Genomic DNA, 20,375 nt, shown 5'->3' with positions numbered 1-20,375 from the left:
AAGTTATTGTGTTATATGTGTTATATATTGTATTATATAAGGTATTCCTACAATAAAGTAAGCTAGAGAAAAGAAAACATTATTAGAAAAATCATAAGGAACAAAAAATACATTTATACTACTGTACATATTTATTGCAAAAAATCCACATATAAATAGACTCCCAGTTCTAAACCCGTGTTGTTCAACGTTTCACTATATATTTTATCTCTAAATACTATCTCTAACTCTATCTATCTATATCGCACTCTCCTTTACAATCTCTTTCTCTTGCTCATTCTCTTGCTCTCTCCAGCAATGAGTCTCTCTCAGTCTCTGTAACTCAATTTTTCTTCAATCTTTCTCCATTTCTTAACTTCTTTCTTCTCATTCCTTTCTGTTCCTTCTCATTCTCGTCTTTCAGTTCTCGACAGTACTAGGTCTTAGTTCTCCTCTAGTGAGTTACTCTATCTCTAGCCCGAACACCTGGTTCCATTGTCTGCTTCTTTTTCTCTACAAGTTTCTTAAAATCTGTCTTTCCCCTGAGCTATATCTTCTTTCCTTTTCTCTTCTCATTCTATATGCTCTCATATGGCAATTTCACTCAGGTCATGGCTTTAAATATCCATGGATTTAACTCTCCCATATATGCTAATGACTCTCAAGTCTATGTTTCTAGCTGAATTCCCTCTTGAACGCCAGTTCTGAAATCCTAGTGTTCTATAGTTATAACAAACATATCCAATATCAAGCCTGCTTCTTTTTCCTCCTCCTTCTGTATGGTAACTGAAGCCTTGAGGTCGTTCTTCTTTATTGTTCCCTATGCCTCATATACAATTGGTTACTAAGTTCTGTCTATCATGCCTACAAAAGATTTCTTCCTTTCCACTTACACTGCCCATGTCTTAGTTCACGCATTCAACATCTCTCATCTCCATAATTGTATTAAACTGCTGACTGGTTCCTTTATGTTGCATATCCTCTCCCTATAATTCATCCTAAATATTGCTACTAAAATTCTGTCTATAAAGTAGAAACCAGATCATTCCAGAATCCTCCTTAAAATAATTTAGTGGCTATCTTTGTCTATAGGATAAAGTTCAAATTCATTAACTGGCATTTGAGATTCTATCTTTCTAGTAGTATATATTTTATATTCTCCCAATGCAACTTATGCTGCAGTCACACTGGGACATATGACACACATGTCAAATAAGTCATGTACTTTCATGCCTTATCTCATGCTCTTCCAACAGCTTGAAATGGAACCCACCCCAACCCCCAACATAACTTTTACTTCTTTATTTCTAATTAAAGTTTATTGTGGTGACAATTGTTAATAAAGATACATAGGTTTCAGGTGTACAATTCTGTAATATATCATGTATGTATTACACATTGTGTGTTCACTACCCAGTCAGTTGTTTTTCCATCACCATATATTTAATCCCTTTTACCCTCATCTACCAACCCCTTTTCCCCTTACCCTCTGGTAACCACTAAACTATTGTCTATGTCTATGAGTTTTTGTTTCTTCATTTCTTTTTATTGTTCCTTGTTGTTTTCATTTTTATATCCTACATATCAGTGAAATCATATGGCTCTCGACTTTTTCTATGAGATTTATTTCACTTAGCATAATAATCTCAAGATCCATCCATGTTGTTGCAACAGCACTATTTCATCTTTTCTTATGGCAGAATAGTATTTAATTGTGTATATATACCACATCTTCTTTATCCAATCGTCTATTGAAGGACACTTTTGTTGTTTCCATGTCTTGGCCACCTTAGATAAAGCTACAATGAACATCGGAGCACATATATCTTTACAGATAAATGTTTTCAAATTTTGGGGGAAGATTCTCAAGAGAGGGAATGCTGGGTCGTGTGGTAATTCTATTGGTAATTTTTTGAGGAACCTCCACACTGCCTTCCATAGCACCTGCACCAATCTGCCTTCCCACCAACAGTGTATGAGGGCTCCTTTTTCTCCACAGCCTCTCCAACACTTGTTACTATTTGTCTTGTTGATGATAGCCATTCTGACTGGGGTGAGGTGATGTCTCATTGTGGCCTTGATTTCCATTTCTCTGATGATTAGTGATGTTGAGCATTTTTTCATATTTCTATTGGCCATTTGTACGTCCCCTTTGGAGAAATGTCTATTCAGGTCCTCTGCCCATTTTTTAATTGGACTGTTTGTTTTTTGTGGTCATTGAGTTGTATGAGTTCCTAATATATTTTGGATATTAGCTCATTACTTGATGCATTGTTTGCAAAAATCTCCCATTCGGTTGGTTGCCTCTTTATTTCATCAATGGTTTCTTTTGCTGTGAAGAAGCTTTTTAGTTTGATAGAATCCCATTCACTTATTTTCCCTTTTATTTCCCTTGCCTTTGAAGTCAAATTCATAAAATCCTCTTTAAACCCAAGGTCCATAACTTTAGTACCTATGTTTTCTTCTATGAAGTTTATTGTTTCAGGTCTTATGTTTAGGTCTTTGATCCACTTTGAGTTAATTTGGTACACAGTGACAGATAGAAGTCTAGATTCATTCTTTTGAACATGGCTTTCCAATTCTGCCAGCACCATTTATTGAAGAGGCTGTCTTTTCTCCATGGTACGTTTTTGGCTTTTTTGTCAAAAATTTTCTGTCTATATTTATGTGGGTTTATTTCTGGGTTCTCAAGTCTATTCTATTGGTCTTTGTGTCTGTTTTTCTGTCAGTACCATACTGTTTTTATTATTGTTGCCCTGTAGTACAAGCTGAACTCAGGGAGTGTGATACCTCCAGCATTGTTGTTTCTTCTTAGAATTGCTTTGGTTATTCAGCGTCAATTGTGGTTCCATACAAATCTGATGTATTTTGTTTTATTTCTTTAAGAAATGCCATTGGAATTTTGATGGGGATTTCATTAAATCTGTATATTGATTTGAATAATATGGTCATTCCAGCTATGTTCCAATCCATGAACACCAATATCTTTCCATTTCCTTGTATCTTCTTCAATTTTTTTTAAAAACGGTTTATACTTTTCAGTGTATAGGTCTTTCACATCCTTGTTTAAGTTTATTCCTAGGTATTTTATTCTTTTTGCTGCAATTGCAAAAGGAATTGTTTTTGTGTGGTTTTTTTGTTTTTCTTTTTCTGAGATTTCATTGTTGGTAGATAGGAATGCAATGGACTTCTGTACATTGATTTTGTAGCTGGCAACTTTACTGTATTCGTTGATTGTTTCTAATAGCTTTTTGGTGGAGTCTTTAGGGTTTTCTACATATATAATCATGTCATCCACAAAAAATGACAATTTACCATGTTCAGTCTCAATTCAGAAGCCTTTTATTTCTTTATCTTGCCTGATTGTTCTGGCTTGCACTTCCAATACTACGTTGAACAGCAAAGGTGATAGGGGACAGTCTTGTCATGTTCCTGAATGTAGAGTGAAGGGCTTCGTTTTTCACTGTTAACTATTATATTGGCTGAGGGTTTGTCATATATGGTCTTTATTATGTTAAGATATTTTCCTTCTGTACCTGTTTTATTAAGTGTTTTGATCATAAATAGATGTTGCATCTTGTCAAATTGTTTTTCTGCATCTATTGATATAATCATATGATTTTTGTCTTTTATTTTGTTTATGTGGCATATCACATTGATTGATTCGCATGTGTTGTTCCATCCTTGTGCTCCAGGGATGATCTCCACTGGTTGGTGTTGTATAATCATTCTAATGAATTTTTTTATTTGATTTGGTAGAATTTTGTTTAAGATTTTTGCATTTCTATTCATCAGAGATTTGGTCTGTAATTTTCTTTTCTTGGGTTATATTTACCAAGTTTTGGTATCAGGATAATGTTCGACTTCTAAAATAAATTAGGAAATACAGTAGTACCTCGGTTTTCGAACATCTCCATTGAGAAACATTTCGGTTTATGAATGCCATAAACCTGGAAGTAAATGCTTGTTTTTGGAACATGCCTCAGAAGTTGAACATGTCATGCGGCTTCCGCTGAGTGCAAGATTCTGAGGCCTAGCTGTCAGCTGTTTTCAAATGTTTTAGAACTCAAATGGTCGCTTACGTTCGAAAATCGAGGTACCACTGTATTGCCTCTTCTTCAATTTTTTTGGAAGACTTCAAGTAAGACAGGTATTAGATCCTCTTTGAATATTTGGTGGAATTCACTAGTGAAGCCATCTGATCCTGGACTTTTGCTTTTGGGAAGATTTCCAATGACTGATTCAGTTTCCTTACTGTTGATAGGTCTATTTAGATTTTTCAATTCTTCGTGATTCAGCCTAGGAAGGCTATATGTTTCTAAGAACATGTCCATTTCTTCTAGGTTACTGAATTTGGTGGCGTATAGTCCTTCCTAGTATATTTGGATGATCCTTTGTATTCTGTGGCATTGGTGGTAACTTCTCTTTCATTTAACTGGTAAACTCCTATCCACTTTTCCAGACCAGCTCAAATGTTACCTTCTCCCTCTAGACCCCACTCTGTCTCCATTAACAAAGTTATCCTCCTCTGTTTGCCATGGTACATTGCACAAATCTATATTATAGCTCTTGTCCCACCAGATCATAGTTGTTTCCTCTTCTCTTTCACTAGATTGTTAGTTCCTAAGGACAGGAATGACATCTCATCAATTTGCATCCGCAGTGTCTAGCACAGGGTATGTATGGTAAATATTTAGTTCTCAATGAATTTGTAAATAGTGAATAATTTAACTAATATATTTAATAATTAAGGAAAATAATTTCTATGCAACAAAAAATAAATTTTAATACACTTTAAGTGCTATTGAGTGGAGCATATCTAACATATTGTACCATAATACTATAAACATATTTTCTGTTCCCATCTGGGAAGAGGAAGTAATCATGATCACGGATCACTGAAGAAACTAAAAGTAGAAGCAAACACAATCAGTTTTTTACTTCTAATGTAAGGATACCCTGATCAAAGAAAAAATGTAAAATTAAGTACGTTCCTTATGTGAGGCATTGAATTAGGATAGAAGTGTGCAATGAAGGAATAATAGATACAATATGACCACAACTTATATTTTTTAAGTGTCTTAGGACCTGCCGCTTTTAGGGTCAAACATGGGCAGCAGTCTTATTTTTTAGCCTAATTAAACTATTATTTCAGTAATTAGTAGCAAGTGTAATGAGGACCATTACCAGCAAAACATTTCTATCAAAAAATGGAAAGAAGGAAGGAAGGAAGGAAAGAAGGAAGGAAGGAAGGAAGGAAGGAAGGAAGGAAGGAAGGAAGGAAGGAAGGAAGGAAAATAGGGAAGAAGAGAGGAAAAGATTAAGGGAGATAAGGGCAAGTCCAAAATGGTGGTTAGCTGTGAAAAGGGATTTTTCATATTTCACATATCCACACTATGTTTACAAGAAGTCAGAATGTACAATTTGAGTTACTGTTTGTTTGTTTTTCACTTTTATTTCACCTTCTGAACTGTTCTAAATAGATCTATATGATATATAAAAAATAAGACCAAGTCAAAACACAGAGAGAGCATATTGTAGTTGTAAACCACTAATATAAATAAACTTAGTAGTTTATATTATTCTAGCAAATTTTCTGTAGTGGTGACTGAACTCTGCAGAGTTTACATTCCTTTCACATGGTCTTTGTTGTGAGACAGCTGGCCTGGGTTAAAGGGCACAGACTGACAAGAAGACAAAATGAAAATAAGTGGCACATCTGGAGGAATTCTAGGTTATTTGCCTCAAAACAACCAACCATCTACTATTAAACATGCATGTGATTGTTATACCACATCTCCTAGTGAATACCTAAAATAAAAATACCTAAAATAAAAATACCTAAAATAAAGTCATAATCTCATTTTGTCTCTAAAACTATTTATAGATAAAAGTTAAACAAGTTAAAAGCTGGCAACATATCAATAGCATGCTTTTTATTCATAAACACAGGAGTGAAAAAGCTGCACAAAGCATCACAATAGATTTTAACCAGACATAATTTCTGGAAAATTTGAGCAAGGATAAAACTTCTGTGTGATGAAAGTCTAAGAAAAATTGCTTCTGTGAGATCGTGATTCAATGTTTGACATTCCCTATTGTTTTCTATTAAAAAGCTTTTAACAATCCCCAGCAGAAAATCCAACCAGTTCCTGCACCAATATATATTACTTAAATGGTACAGTAAGGTTTATACAAAATCAAAGTTATCTTAAAATAGGAAATCTGTGCATATAAAATTCCTGTGAATATAAGGGGGTAAAAATCCAAATTCTAGTGGGATGACAGGTGCCTTTAAGTTGGCCTGTCTATTGTAACTTGGAAATGTATGATACATCTCAAGTTTACAGCAGCAGTTACATTGAAAGTGTAAACTTAGCAAATAAATCATCAGAACATGGTATATTAAAAAAAAACAATGCTGGCTAAAAATCCTTAGTAGAAAAAAGCACTCCAACATTTTAAAATAAAATATCTTTAATTTTTCCAGCAAAGTTACAATGCAATGAAAGTATTTATCCCAAATAGTTGAGCATCACTTCTTTAAAAATAATGGCAAGTCAGCATAGGAAACAGTTCAGAGACTATAGGAAAAAATGACACAGATGAACTGTCTGTGATGTATTATAGATTATTGCTTTGTAACAGAAAATTCTTGAAAATGGAGCTTGGGTGAGCGTATTATAGATTACTTGAATAATCATGGCACAATCATAGAAAATAGATGAGTCCGTTTTTAACTCTTCAAATACAGGAAGTATATTTAGGGTCATGAAGGTGGTACAAACGAATAGTATCACTGTCAATAATTGAAAATTGTATATATGGTTTACATTGAAAAGTGATTATACCTTTTTAATGAAAGGCCAGGTCCCAGATATTCTAACCCAATAGTTCTCAACTGAGGTCAGTTTTGTCCCTCCCTATCTCACCCCCACCCAAGGGACTTTTGACAATGTTTAGAGACATTGTTCACTGTCACAGTTGGTGGGAGGTGTGTTACTGGCCTGTAGCAAGTAGAGGCTAGGGATGGTGATGAAGGGGAGAAGACTTTGCCATCCCCCAAAAAATGCCTCTTTGGGATAGTGATTATTTTAAAGGTCCAGAAGGCTCAGGAAGAATCTTTGACCTTCCCCCTAACAGCTTAAAAAACTTTAAGGTAGAAGTTGTGGATGGAAAAGTAGCCACATATTAAACTTGACAAGCTTAGGAAAATGAAATAACCACATAAAATGGCATGAGCATAAAAAATTTCAAAACTAAGTGGCCCATGGTGGGAAGTCACATCTTTAGCCAAAAGCTTCCTTCATAAAGTTAATAGGTGCCTTTAAGTTGGCCTGTCTATTGTCTTTTTGCACCTAAGATGACAGCCTTGGAATGTCAGTAATCTCTTTTTCTGGACAGAGCAGGAAAGTATAGAATCTCTTATTATTATTCTTGTCCCTTGATTAACATCTTTATGTGAACTACTAACTATCCTGTACCCACCTATGTGAAAGAAGTAATCTGTCTCTCCAATTTACTTTTATCCAATCCCAGAGATTTCCCGGCTTTGCTTTCTCCCAACCCCTTAATCTATCACCAATGGATTTCATGTAACCCTCTTCCTTTGATTCTATGTATAAACTAAGCTGCAAACAGACATTTTGCGGAGCATTTTCTCAATCCGTTGAGATTTTGCTTCCTGCAATTGTCGTCAGTTTGGCACAAAAGATTCTTATAAGCTTCCTCTTAGGCTGGATGTTTTTCATCAACAAGATCTATTCAAGGAAGGAGTTATCACTATAGTTAACAATAGTATAATATGAATTAGGTTCATTACATGAGGTCTGACAATTAAGTTTGAGAACTTGTTGCAACGATGTTGCTAACCTTTTGTGATATCAGAGGGATTATTCATTATGAATTTGGACCAACTGGACAAACAGTTAACCAAGTTTATCTTTTTGGAAGTGCTGAAAAAGCTGCATGAAAAAGTTAGATGAAAACGACCTGCACTTTTTGCCAACAATTCATGGCTCTAACATCAAGACAATGCACCAGCTCACACAGCACTCTCTGTGAGGGAGTTGTTAGCCAGTAAACAAATCACTGTATTGGAACTCCCTCCCTACTCACCTGATCTGGCCCCCAATGACTTCTTTCTTTACCTGAACATAAAGGAAATATTGAAAGGAAGACATTTTGATGATATTCAGGACATACAGGGTAATATGATGACACTTCTTATGGCCATTCCAGAAAAAAAGTTCTAAAATTGCTTTGAAGGGTGGACTAGGTGCTGGTGTCAGTGCGTAGCTTCCCAAGGGGAGTACTTCAAAGGTGACCATAGTGATATTCAGCAACGAGGTATGTAGCACTTTTTCTAGGATGAGTTTGCAAGCTTAATTTTTCAACCTCACAAATATAAATAGTGTTAAAGAGAAAATGATAGGCCCAAAATAGCGTCATTTGTTCTAAAAGCCCATGATACCAAATCTAGATTTAATACCTGATCTAATTGCAGTTTCTACCTCTCTGAGAAACGTAATTTTAATCAACCAGTCTGGAATTTTATCGTGAAACACGAGTAAGGTTGCTAGATGGGATGGTGCCTGATTCATGACTTGCTTAATAAAACCAATTAGATTATTAAATTTACTCAGTTGACTTTTGTTTCTTAACATATACACTGGTAAACATCCTACAACACACAGGACTCACAACAAAGGATTTCCCAACCCAAATGCCAATAGTGTTTTTGGAAAAACCCTGGCTTAAGTGAATAAATATACTGAGACCTCACAACAACCTTAGCGAACATAGACTGAAATTTATCATAAAGAATACCATCTTCTATCTCATGTCCAAGCACTGCAGAAAACATATTAAAATATATTTTCACCTATAAGTTTTTGCTTTTAATTTATGCGTTTTCCTAGAAAGCCATATAATAATGCTACGTGGTATATTCATCTAGTAGGACAGTATACTCCATGGCAGACAGTGAAGAAAGAGTAAAGTAGTAGTGGAACGTGCAGAAGAATGTGTGTGTGAATGTGAGTGGATTTAAGAAGGTAAGAAATGACTTGACCAATGAAGGGTAGCAGAACATACCAACCCAAAATTTGCCAATTTAACATAAAGATTATCTTAGGCTGATTATTTTTAAGAAACAGCAGACATAGGAAAAGCTCTGAAAACTTTTATAAGAGAATTGACACTTATCAAGGAAATCTCCATTTATAAGGATGTCTCCCAGTTTGTACCAAGAAAAGGAAAGTGACTAAATGTCTAGAAACTCTTACCAGTGGAGAAGGAAATAACTTAAATCTACATAACAACCTTACCCTTGTTTACTGTGCTTACTGTGCTTTTTCTGATAGCCTCCCATAACTGCATACACGTGCACACACACACGCACAACATCTTCTTTTCTTTAGCTGGAGATGGTTTTTAAGGTGTTGATTTGGGCATTTTGGGGAGTTACTTAGTTTTCCTGGGAATCTCCCATGTATACAGGAGTTCTACATGTTATTAAACTTCTCTTTGTTTTTCACCTGTTAACACACCTTTTATTACAAAGGGGTCTCAACTGAACAGTTCTAGAAACACACAGAATCAGACTTGCTTGAATAATTTGTGAAAACTGTGATATTGTGAAAAAGGAAGTTTGTGAAAACCAAGATTATTGACACCCAAAAATACCTTCTGTATTCAATATGTGTTATGTGGTCAAGAGGCTGGCGGATGCTATTGAGAAGGGCCATATGACAAGCCTAATCCAAACTATACTTGCTTAAAGAGTTGCTTTAGAAAAGGGAGCAGAAAGAAGGGATAGAGAACAATTAAGTCAGTAATAATACAAAGAATGGAGGTGTGTCTTAAAATCCCAAAGAAACAATTCCGTCCTGAGCGATCAGTCTTAAATCGTAACGCTGTACCGTCCCCCAACTTCTGTTTCCTCACGGGAGAAAATGTCTTAGTAATTCAGTTAGAGAAAGGAATCTGTCAGGAGCCCAAGAAAAGATGTTTCCCCCAAGAAAGATGCAAATCAAAGAAATAGGGTGTGTAAGGAAGACTGCCACAGAAAAGGTAAAACAAGTAGGGTTCTCTCCTTGGGTTTCAACTCTTTGAATGCCCTTGGGACATATGATTCTATTCAAATGTGATTTCCAGAATCACTGCCCTAATTATAGGCCTTCTTACACTACTTCAACTCTTTAAGAAAAAGGTCGTTTCCTCTTTTAGGTGGAAAATAATCTCCTGAGTTTCCAAAAAATAAAAAGCCTAGCTGGCTTAAATTCCTCTGGTAAGAGTACTAAAACAGAATTTAAAGTTATTTCTACTTTTTTTTTTCTTTTTCTTGATGGATAATTAGAGAAAATTTACTAGTCAGCAAAAGAGAGGGTGTTTTAATGCCAAGTGTACATATAATAATACCATCTAACATTGTAGAAGTTCCATTTTCATTTTTTAATTAAAGTTTATTGGGGTGACAATTGTGAATAAAGTTACATAGATTTCAGGCGTACAATTCTGTAATACATAATCTACATATCACATTGTGTGTTCACCACCCAGAGTCAGTTCTGTTTCCATCACCATATATTTGATCCCCTAGAACTTTCATTTTCACAAAGCACTAACTCACTGGAGTACTCTTATACCAATTGTACTTACATAAAGCTGGGATTTTTAGATTAAGCCATTCTTTGACCCTTGTTTCTATCCTATTTTACTACCAGGAGTCTGTGAAAAGTCAAATAGGGTGTTAAATGTAAGACACAAATTGAGACAGCAATTCAGCATGAAAGTGCTTCAAAGGTGATCACTTTGAAAGGATTTGAATGTATTGCCTGAGAAGAGATGAATAATGCAAACTAAAGTCTCTCAGCAATGACACTGAAATCTTTCACACAAGACATCTTTCTCCACAATTAATAGATCATCAGTTGATTGTCATTTTCACTACATATATGTTGTATGGACATTTTAATCAACATTTAAAGCTACATTTTAATCCTTCCATTATCTCCTTAAACATTAGTATGCTTAAGATACTGTGTGATAAAATATAACACCATTTTCAAAGAACAGTGGGATATTTTCACTGCTTCATACATAACTCAATTGCAAACATGGAATTAATAAAAAGAAAATAGAATCAATTAGTTAAATGTTACCTGATTCACCACCCAACTAGATTTACTATAGGCCAAAGTAATTATCAAACCCCAGTTACACCAGCCTTTAGAGCCAATCTGCACTAAAAAGAAAGGACATTGGCGTTATATTTCTTAAATTTACATATTGAAATTGGAATCATAACCCTGGGGTTTGGGATAATACTCTGAAGTCATGGAAGTTATGACAAAGAGTAAGTGATGGAAACTAGTTTGAAATTTTTCTGTTTGGAAAAGTTTCTGAAATGCAATTAAGAGTAAGCAAGATCTCAAAGCAGGAACTTACACAAGAGTACAACCCAGCGATGTGACTGCACTAACAGACTTGGAAAGTATCTTTTTTTTATTTATAAGCCAAATGTCTTTTATTTATTTATTTATTATTATTTATTATTTTAATCTTTAATTTATTTTTATTTATTTATTTATTTATTTATTTATTTATTTTATTATTAGTTTCAGGTGTACAAGACAAGGTAATACTTAGACGTTCATCATTTATATCCCTCACACTGTGAACACCCCTCCCCCCATCCATTATCCCTCCGACCTCACATCCAGCCATCACATTATATATATAAAATTATAGTTGGCATTCATTAATGTTTAGCTTCTGGTGTACAATGCCATGATCAGGTATCCACAGTATCCCTGAGGTGGTCTCCCAAATAGGACGCATGTCCATCGGATACCCAACAAAATCTTTACGACATTATTGAATAAGTTCCCCAAATTAATTTTCAGAAAACCCTGAGGCCATCTTGTGGTTACCAACTGCTTCCTAATCCCTTCACCTTTCCCCTTATCCCCAACCCCCCCCACCCCCGTCCATCTAACAACTCTCGGTTTTTTCTTTGTGCCCTCAAAACTGTCTCTGATTAGTTCATTCACATATTCTTTTCTTTAGATTCCGCATATAAGTGAGATCATACGGTACTTGTCTTTCTCTTTCTGACTTATTTCACTTAACATAATGTTCTCTAGATCCATCCATGTTGTTGCAAATGATAAGATTTATTTCTTCTTTATGGCTGCGTAATACTCCATTGTATAAATGTACCACAGCTTCTTAATCCAGTCATCTACCGATGGGCATTTCGGTTGTTTCCATATCTTGGCTATTGTGTAAAGTGCTGCAATAAACATAGGAGTGCATACAGATTTTTGAATTGGATTTTGGATTTCTCCGGGTAGATGCCTAGGAGTGGAATCACTGGATCACAGGGTAGTTCCATTTTCAGATTCCTGAGATACCTCCATACTGTTTTCCATAGTGGCTGCACTAATCTGCAATCCCACCAACAGTGCACTAGCATTGGAAACTATCTTGAAAATTCCAGTGCTTTCCTGCTGTTTAGGAAACATATTTTCGCCTTCCTCTTTTTCATATTATTATGTAAAAAATAAATTAAAAAATCAGACCCACCTGATTTGTAGTATTTGTTCACATTCCTTAAGGGAGTTAAAAGCAGGAAGTAAACCACACAGGAAGGAGAACATAGGAAATTAGTACAGTCTATGTAGACTGTAAACACCTTGATGTCAGGCTATGTATTTTTGTTTTTGACACCTCTGCATCTTAGGCAAGACACAGCCATAATTGATCATTAGAAACTCCCCTAATGAGGGCTTTGTGAGAGTGTATTCTTTATAACCATCCACAGCTCTCTGATTACAAGGTATAACTCAGAGATATGATGGGTTCAATTCCAGACCACCCAATAAAGCGAGTATTGCAATAAAGTGAGTTGTAATCTTTTTGCTGGTAGAGGGTGTTGCCTTCAATTTGTAAAAGTGCAACACCTGTGAGGCACAATAAAGTAAAATCTAATAAAACAAGGTATGCCTATACTCAAAACATTTAGCAAATATTGCCATTTGAATGCCTGAAAAAACAAATCTAAATGTTCAGCTTCCTACCTACTCTACTGCTGGTAACTGCACAAAACAAATATTTATGGAACTGCTATGTGTCAGACACTGGCCTAGCCTCACAAGGCATATAGTCAAGTTCAGTAATTCTCAACTTTGGCTGCACATTAGAATCACCCGAGGGACTTAAAAAATACTGATGCCTGCGCCCCACTCAAATTAAATCTGTAAGAGTAGATACTGGGTGTCATTTTTTTTTTAAATCTTCCTAGGTGATCCTAATATGCAGGCAGAGTTGAAAACTGCTGGTCTAAATGTTTACTAAATCATTTAGAAAATGGTTCCATAGTCATACATGTAGGACATAGGCTACTGGCCTTATATTAAAAGCTCTGGGACAATTTTCTGCTTCCGTTTAACTAGCTTGTAGCAATCACCCCAATATACAATGCAGCTTGAAAATATACAGGTCAGCACCAGGTCACAGTCCAAGTATTCAGTAAAAGGTGGCATGCAGATTGACATTTATATGTTACATATGCTTTTGCCTCCATCAACTAATGCTGCTTTTTTATAGATTGCATTAGTTGATGGATGCAAAAGCATATGTTGCCGTTATAGATTTTAAAGCACTTTGCACCATGCACATGCAATAAAACTTGACAATGATTGGTTTCTCTGGGAGCAATTTCCAAGAATGGCTGACCTCCCAACAAGTCTATTTGATGTGAACAAACTAACATGTCGTTATTTCCAAATAACTTTGCATTATGAATTCAACATGGATGGCCATGTTTGGAATGCATTTCTAAAGTGAAAGGAGTCCAAAACTGAGGTATAAAAATGCTATCATGGGCGGCTGGTTGGCTCCATGGTGAGAGTGTAGTGCTTATACTAAGATCGCCGGTTCAATTCCCACATGTACCAGTGAGCTGCGCCCTCCACAACTTGATTGAAAACAACTTGACATGGAGTTGATACGTCCTGGAAAAACACACTTTTCCCCAATATTCCCCAATAATTTTTTTAATGCTATCATATGTTATTTAGAGCTTAATTACAGTATAATACACAGAACAAAACTTGGAAATGCCTAAATATGTTCCCCAAACTACGTCACCTGAACATGTATCAGAGCAATCTCATAAATCAGGGGAAAAGTGTCATCATTTGAACAAACTCACTAGATGATTAAAGGTAAAAGATAAGAATATTCAATATGCTTCAATATTCTTAAAACCCATCTTTTAAACCGAATATATATAGTATATATCACATCAATGTGAATAAATTAAAATTGTCTAAGATACACATCCTTAAACCAAAAATAAAGACAACAAATCTATGGAGGGGAAAGAGTATTTTTTGGATGTGTTCTTACCTACACCCTGACGTAAATAATAAACATATTTTTTAAAATCAGGTAAAACACCCAGCGGAAACAATTATGGTCCTGCCTAGTCAAGATGGTCTTTGTAGAGGTATTTTGTAACCAGGATAAAGGATTATGATTGTCTATATAGTATCATTCAGAAAATTTTAGGGCTGTACCCAAACATAGCTCTTGATGGCATCAACATCCACACTTCACAAAGCAAATTTTTGGAAAATTAGACTAGCCAGCAGCTCTTAGGACTAGATGCACACTTTAGTCACTCTTGGGAGCTCATAATTTACCAATGTTGGGCTCCACTCCTGAAGACTCTGATTCAATAAGTTCCCAGGAGTGAATAAGGGCCCAAATGGTATTAGTAGGCAAAATCACCCATACTGATGCTCAGACCAGTGTCAAGGAACCATTGTATATTTGTGGACATCAGTACTAATAGAAGTTAGTGTTTGAGGTGCCAGGACCCACTGGAGTATATAGGCTTGAATGCAGTTCCCACAGTTAGAAAATGAGGATTAAATGACTTCTAAGTTCCCTTCAAAATATGATTATGACTCTAGGATTCTAGGATAGCTGAAAAAAGTCTGATGTTATGTTATCAATAAAGGAAGAGGAGATGGTTGTTGACTAGGCAAATAGCAGTATCTAATCCAAAACAAACATGCTTATTTAAATAAGGAGGCTTAAAGTCAGCTTCCAGATATCCAAGCTATGTAGGAGAATAAAGGCAGAAACAGTCCATGAACACATAAAGAAGTACGATTTTGAGACCCAAAAAGTCACAACTAACCAATGGGAAACAGACGTCAGTCAAAAAACAATTGGGTACAATGACCCACAAATGACCAGGGAGGTCCTCACAAAGAGCTATGGGCATATGATTGCTAATCAGAAGAATGAAGCTGTAGACTCACTTGGTTTTAAGACCCTTAATTTCTCACACTAGCCCCCTTGAAACTCTCAGACTGAATTTAGCTTTGTCCTATGGATTTATAGGACTCACACACCCCTCTCCTAATAAATAGCCCAAATAAATTTGAAGAGTTGTATTTTTCATGCCATATTTTAGTTATAGAATTATTATATCTAGATATTTTTTTTATTATACTGAATCTTTCTTGAGTCAGTAACTGAGAAATTCTACCAATTGAAAAAAAATCAAATGGAAGTTGAAGTAAAATGAGCAAGGTTATCAAATTAGTTTAAACAACCACTTATTTTTTATGTGATCAGAATCTTGTTACTGGCCTATAACAGCCAATTCCTCTACTTTCTAATTAACACGACCCCAGATTTGTTCAAGTATCCTTCCTCCTCCACTTGTCCATATGCTTTAAGAAAGACTACAAAACCACAATGAGATGTCACTTCATAACCATAAGGGTAATTATAATCAAAAGACAGATAATTACAAGTATTGTCGAGAATGTGAGGAAATTGTGAAAAAATTGTTCAACTATTGGGGAAAAGAGTTTGGCAATTCCTCAAAAAGTTAAACAGAGTTCTCATATGACCCATATATACTAAGTATATAGTTAAGAAAAGTGAAAACATATATTCACACAAATACTTGTATACGAATATTCATAACAACATTTTCGTAATAGCCAAAAGGTAGAAACAACCCAAATAGAGCAATAAAATGTGGTATACCCATAAATTGAGTATTATAAAACCATAAAAAGGAATGATGTGCTGATACATGCTACAACATGGATAAACTTTGAAAACATTATGCTCAGTGAAACAAACCAGTCACAAAAGGCCACATGATGTATGATTCCATTTATATGAAATCTCCAGAATGGGCAAATCCAGGTACAGAAAGTAAATTAGTGATTGCTAGGAGCTGGGGAGAAGAGAGAATAGAGAGTGATTACTATGAGATTTCCTTTAGGGGTGATGAAAATATTCTAAAATTGACTGTGGTAACAGTTGCACAACTCTATGAAAATACCAAAAGCCACTGAATTGTATGTAGACACTTAATGTGTGAATTTTATTATATGTGAATTATATTTCAATAAAGCTGCTAAAAAAAGAGTCTATCCACTGCCCTAGCCCAAGTCCCAGCTGCAACTGTAGGCCCAGACCCAGACCAAGACTAAATCACTGAGTGTCAATATGAATTAGTGTAAATAGATTATGGTAATTCAATTCCCTTTGGCTAAGAGAGATTCATGTGACCAAATTTTGACCAATAGGGTGTGAGGGAAAGGTTTCTTGGGGTAAAAGGGGGAGAAAGATTTCTTAGCACTTAAAGAGTTATAAGAAATAGTTCTTTTTTCTGCCCATTTCTGCATTGTTGTATGAGGATGTGATGCCAGGAACTGTTGCAGCCATATTTATATTATGAGGAACAAACTACCCTACATACTGTGGATGGAAGAGCAGGAAATAAAATGATGTCTTTAAACCACAGAAGTGACCAACCCTATCTTAAGAGTTCTTGCTATGTGAGAAAATAAATCTCTGTATTGTTAAAGTCACTCTGACGATAATTTTTTTCAATTTATAGTCAAGAACGTCCAAAATAAGTTTACTTATGTATACTCCATCTTATACCAAAATGACTTGAGGTGACTAAATAATTGTTTAATGATAAGTTACCAAGGCCATCAACCCTATCTGATCACAAAACCCTGTACCCCATTATCAGAGATATAATAATTTAAATCATTAATAGACTTTTGGATAATTAACACAATTTCCTTCCTTTCTCTGTCTCTCCATCACTTTTCAGAGTTTAAAAGGTCTCCCAGAAAGTTCTTCCATGTATATAACCTGATGTAAAAAATCTTAATGATAGAAAAACATCCAAAAACATTAGTGGTAGAAGTTTGAAAAAGTTTAGAATTTTAAGTTAAGTAATTCTAATAATAATAACAAGGTTAAGTAAATTTGATGCAGATGTTTAAGTCTGGAGTCTGGATCATAAATCAATCAGATGAAATAATGTCAGCAATGTTTTGTCTGAGAAATCACAACAAATGTTTAATGAAACAAAACTACATCATTCTCAGTTCCTGATTAGAAAACCCTTCATTCCACAATAGACTTTAAAGCAGTGTGTGTGAGTGTGTGTGTGTGTGTGTGTGTGTGTGTGTGTGTGAATTTAGGTGAGGAAGTTTCTGTTAAGAACATTCACTAATATATGTTCAGTCCCTACTTATTAAAATTGCTTTGAAAAACAGACAAAGAAACCAGGGGCATTTCTCTACAAGCCCAATACCAAATACTGGCAGGGAAGAATTAAAATGTCAGTTTCTCCTTTCCCAAAAGACATGGTAGCATGTGGCCCCTGCACAGTGCAAAAGCTTTTATTTGTTTGTTTTCCCCTAAGGCAATCAGTGTGTTAAGATAGTTTCTCAAGGGATTTGATTCAATTCAACTAACAGTTGGTGAGTGCCTACTATGTACTGTGAGATCCAGAGGAACACGGAAAAGGACTCAGTGAGGGAATGGCTTCTTTGATTTCACCTCTCTGGCTTCCTATTTTGGTGGTGAAAATTATATTTGCTGTTGAAAGAATTTCACAGTGCTACACTGGATTCATGGGGGATAAGCATAGGGACTGAGGATACTACCTAATGAAGCATTTGTGCACTGTCAGAATTTAAATCCATAAATTTAAGGCAATTTTCATGTCTTTTTATTTTATCACTAGAGTTCATGTCACTGATGTGTGACATATCATGTAAACAGGGTGCCAAAAAAATGCATACACATTTTAAGAAAAGAAAAAAATATATTAAAATTGCAGTACTCCATATATGACGTCGGACAATTAAGTTCACGAACTCATCCTGGAAAAAGTACTACCTCATTGCTGAATATCACGGTGATCACCTTCGAAGTACTCCCCTTGGGAAGTTATGCACCAACACCAGCGCCTAGTTTCCCCTTCAAAGCAATTTTGGAACCCTTTTTCTGGAATGGCCATAAGAGGTGTCATCGTATTACCCTTGATGTCCTAAATGGCATCAAAATGTCTTCCTTTCAATATTTCCTTTATCTTCGGGTAAAGAAAGAAGTCATTGGGGGTCAGATCAGGTGAGTAGGGAGGATGTTCCAATACAGTTATTTGTTTACTGGCTAAAAACTCCCTCACAGAGAGTGCTGTGTGAGCTGGTGCATTGTTGTGATGCAAGAGCCATGAATTGTTGGTGAAAAGTTCAAGTTGCTTTCATCTAACTTTTTCACACAGACTTTTCAGCACTTCCAAATAGTAAACTTAGTTAACTGTTTGTCCAGTTGGTACAAATTCATAATGAACAATCCTTCTGATATCAAAAAAGGATAGCAACATTGTTGCAACAAGTGTGTGAACTTAATTGTCAGACCTTTTATATCGATAACAAAAGATGAATACAAGTCACGTTTGACTTCTGCAATTACAAGAGGTGCTCAAAGTGGTTACCATCAGTGTCCAGACTGTTTTGATTACAGTGAACTACTGCTTGAGCAACTTTGACCGAAGTGTCCACTTGTATACATTTTTTGGCACTTCTGGTGTGTGTGTGTGTGTGTGTGTGTGTGTGTGTGTGTGTTTATCCTCTAGTTCCTCAGTAACTCATTGCAATCTGGTATCTACTCATTACACTCAACTGAAATTACTCCTTAAAAAGGTTGTACAGCTGAAACTAAAAAAATATTGGGGAATAAAAAAAGGTCACCAATGTGCCAAATCCAAATGCCTTTTTTCAATCTTCAGCTTCTTCAACATTTCTGCAATATTTGATAGGTCTGACCACCCTCACACTTCTTGATTCTGTCTTTTACTTTAGACTCCAAAGCACTAACATTATACTGGTTCTCGTTCTAACTCTCTATCCCTTCACTAACTCTTAGCTTGACTACTCTTTCTCCACCAGCACCTCAGGTTTTTTTCTCAGTCCATTTTGTTTTATTTGGTCTTTATGTTACCTCCATTGGTAATTGTATCCATAGCAATAGCTTCAATTAGTATCTAAATTCTAGAGATACTGATGACTCCCATACCTACATCTCCAACCCCAAGCTCTTACCTAAGGCCCAATATCACATTCCCAATAGTCAGTTGATTATCAACTCCTTGGACACCTCAAAAACAACACGTCCAGAATGGGGCATCCTTCCCCATCACAACCCTACTCTACCTCCTGAATGTCCAATTTTATTTATTGGTACCCATACTCCCAGTAGCCCAAGATTGCTACTTAGGAGTCATTCTGACCTTCCCTCCCACTCTTACCATTCTATCTTCCTAGAATTACTGACGTTTGAAAATTCAACTGTTATGTTGTCCCGACCATATGTCTATCTCTTATTATCCTCACTGCCACTAGTTTAATTTGGACCACCATCAACTCTTTCCTGGGCTTGCTGATGGTGTCTTAAAAGGCATTCCTTCCTCTAGTCTCTCTGATTACTGTATTACTGATACACGATATTTATAAAGTGGAAGCTGGAAAGAAATCACTAATTGGTAGTATGTGGTTGCTGGGCAGGAAATACCACAAAGAAAGTGCTTCTTTTCAAAGGGTCTTTCTTGCCTCATACTGTCCCACTCACAATAGGGTGGGTGCCATTAGCCAGTGAGTATCCCTTGCCACTGGTTCTTACAACCAGATAACTTACTCGGCCTTGACTCTGCCTAAAAGAGTTATACCGTGTTTCCCCAAAAATAAGACCTAGACAGACAATCAGATTTAATGTGTCTTTTGGAGCAAAAAGTAATCTAAGACCTGGTCTTATTTTACTATAAGACCGGGCGTATGTAACATAACATAACATAACATAACATAACATAACATAACATAACATAACATAACATAACATAACGTAACATTACATTACATAATACCGGGTCTTTTTTTAAAAAATTTATTGCGGTCACAGTTGTTAATGAAATTACACAATTTCAGGTGTACAATTCTGTATTACATCATCTATAAATCCCATTGTGTGTTCACCACCCAGAGTCAGTT

General features: G+C 35.7%; 1 protein-coding gene across 5 annotated transcripts in view; it reads right to left on the bottom strand.

The window, feature by feature from the left end:
• TENM1 (teneurin transmembrane protein 1) overlaps positions 1-20,375 on the bottom strand; it is a 1,334,622-nt gene that overhangs the window by 1,256,115 nt on the left and 58,132 nt on the right. The gene's annotated exons all lie outside the window — the stretch shown is intronic.

Source organism: Rhinolophus hipposideros (genome assembly GCF_964194185.1).
Source record: "Rhinolophus hipposideros genome assembly, chromosome: X".
NCBI classification, from domain to species: Eukaryota; Metazoa; Chordata; class Mammalia; order Chiroptera; family Rhinolophidae; genus Rhinolophus; species Rhinolophus hipposideros.
This window is presented reverse-complemented; position numbering and strand designations above follow the sequence as displayed.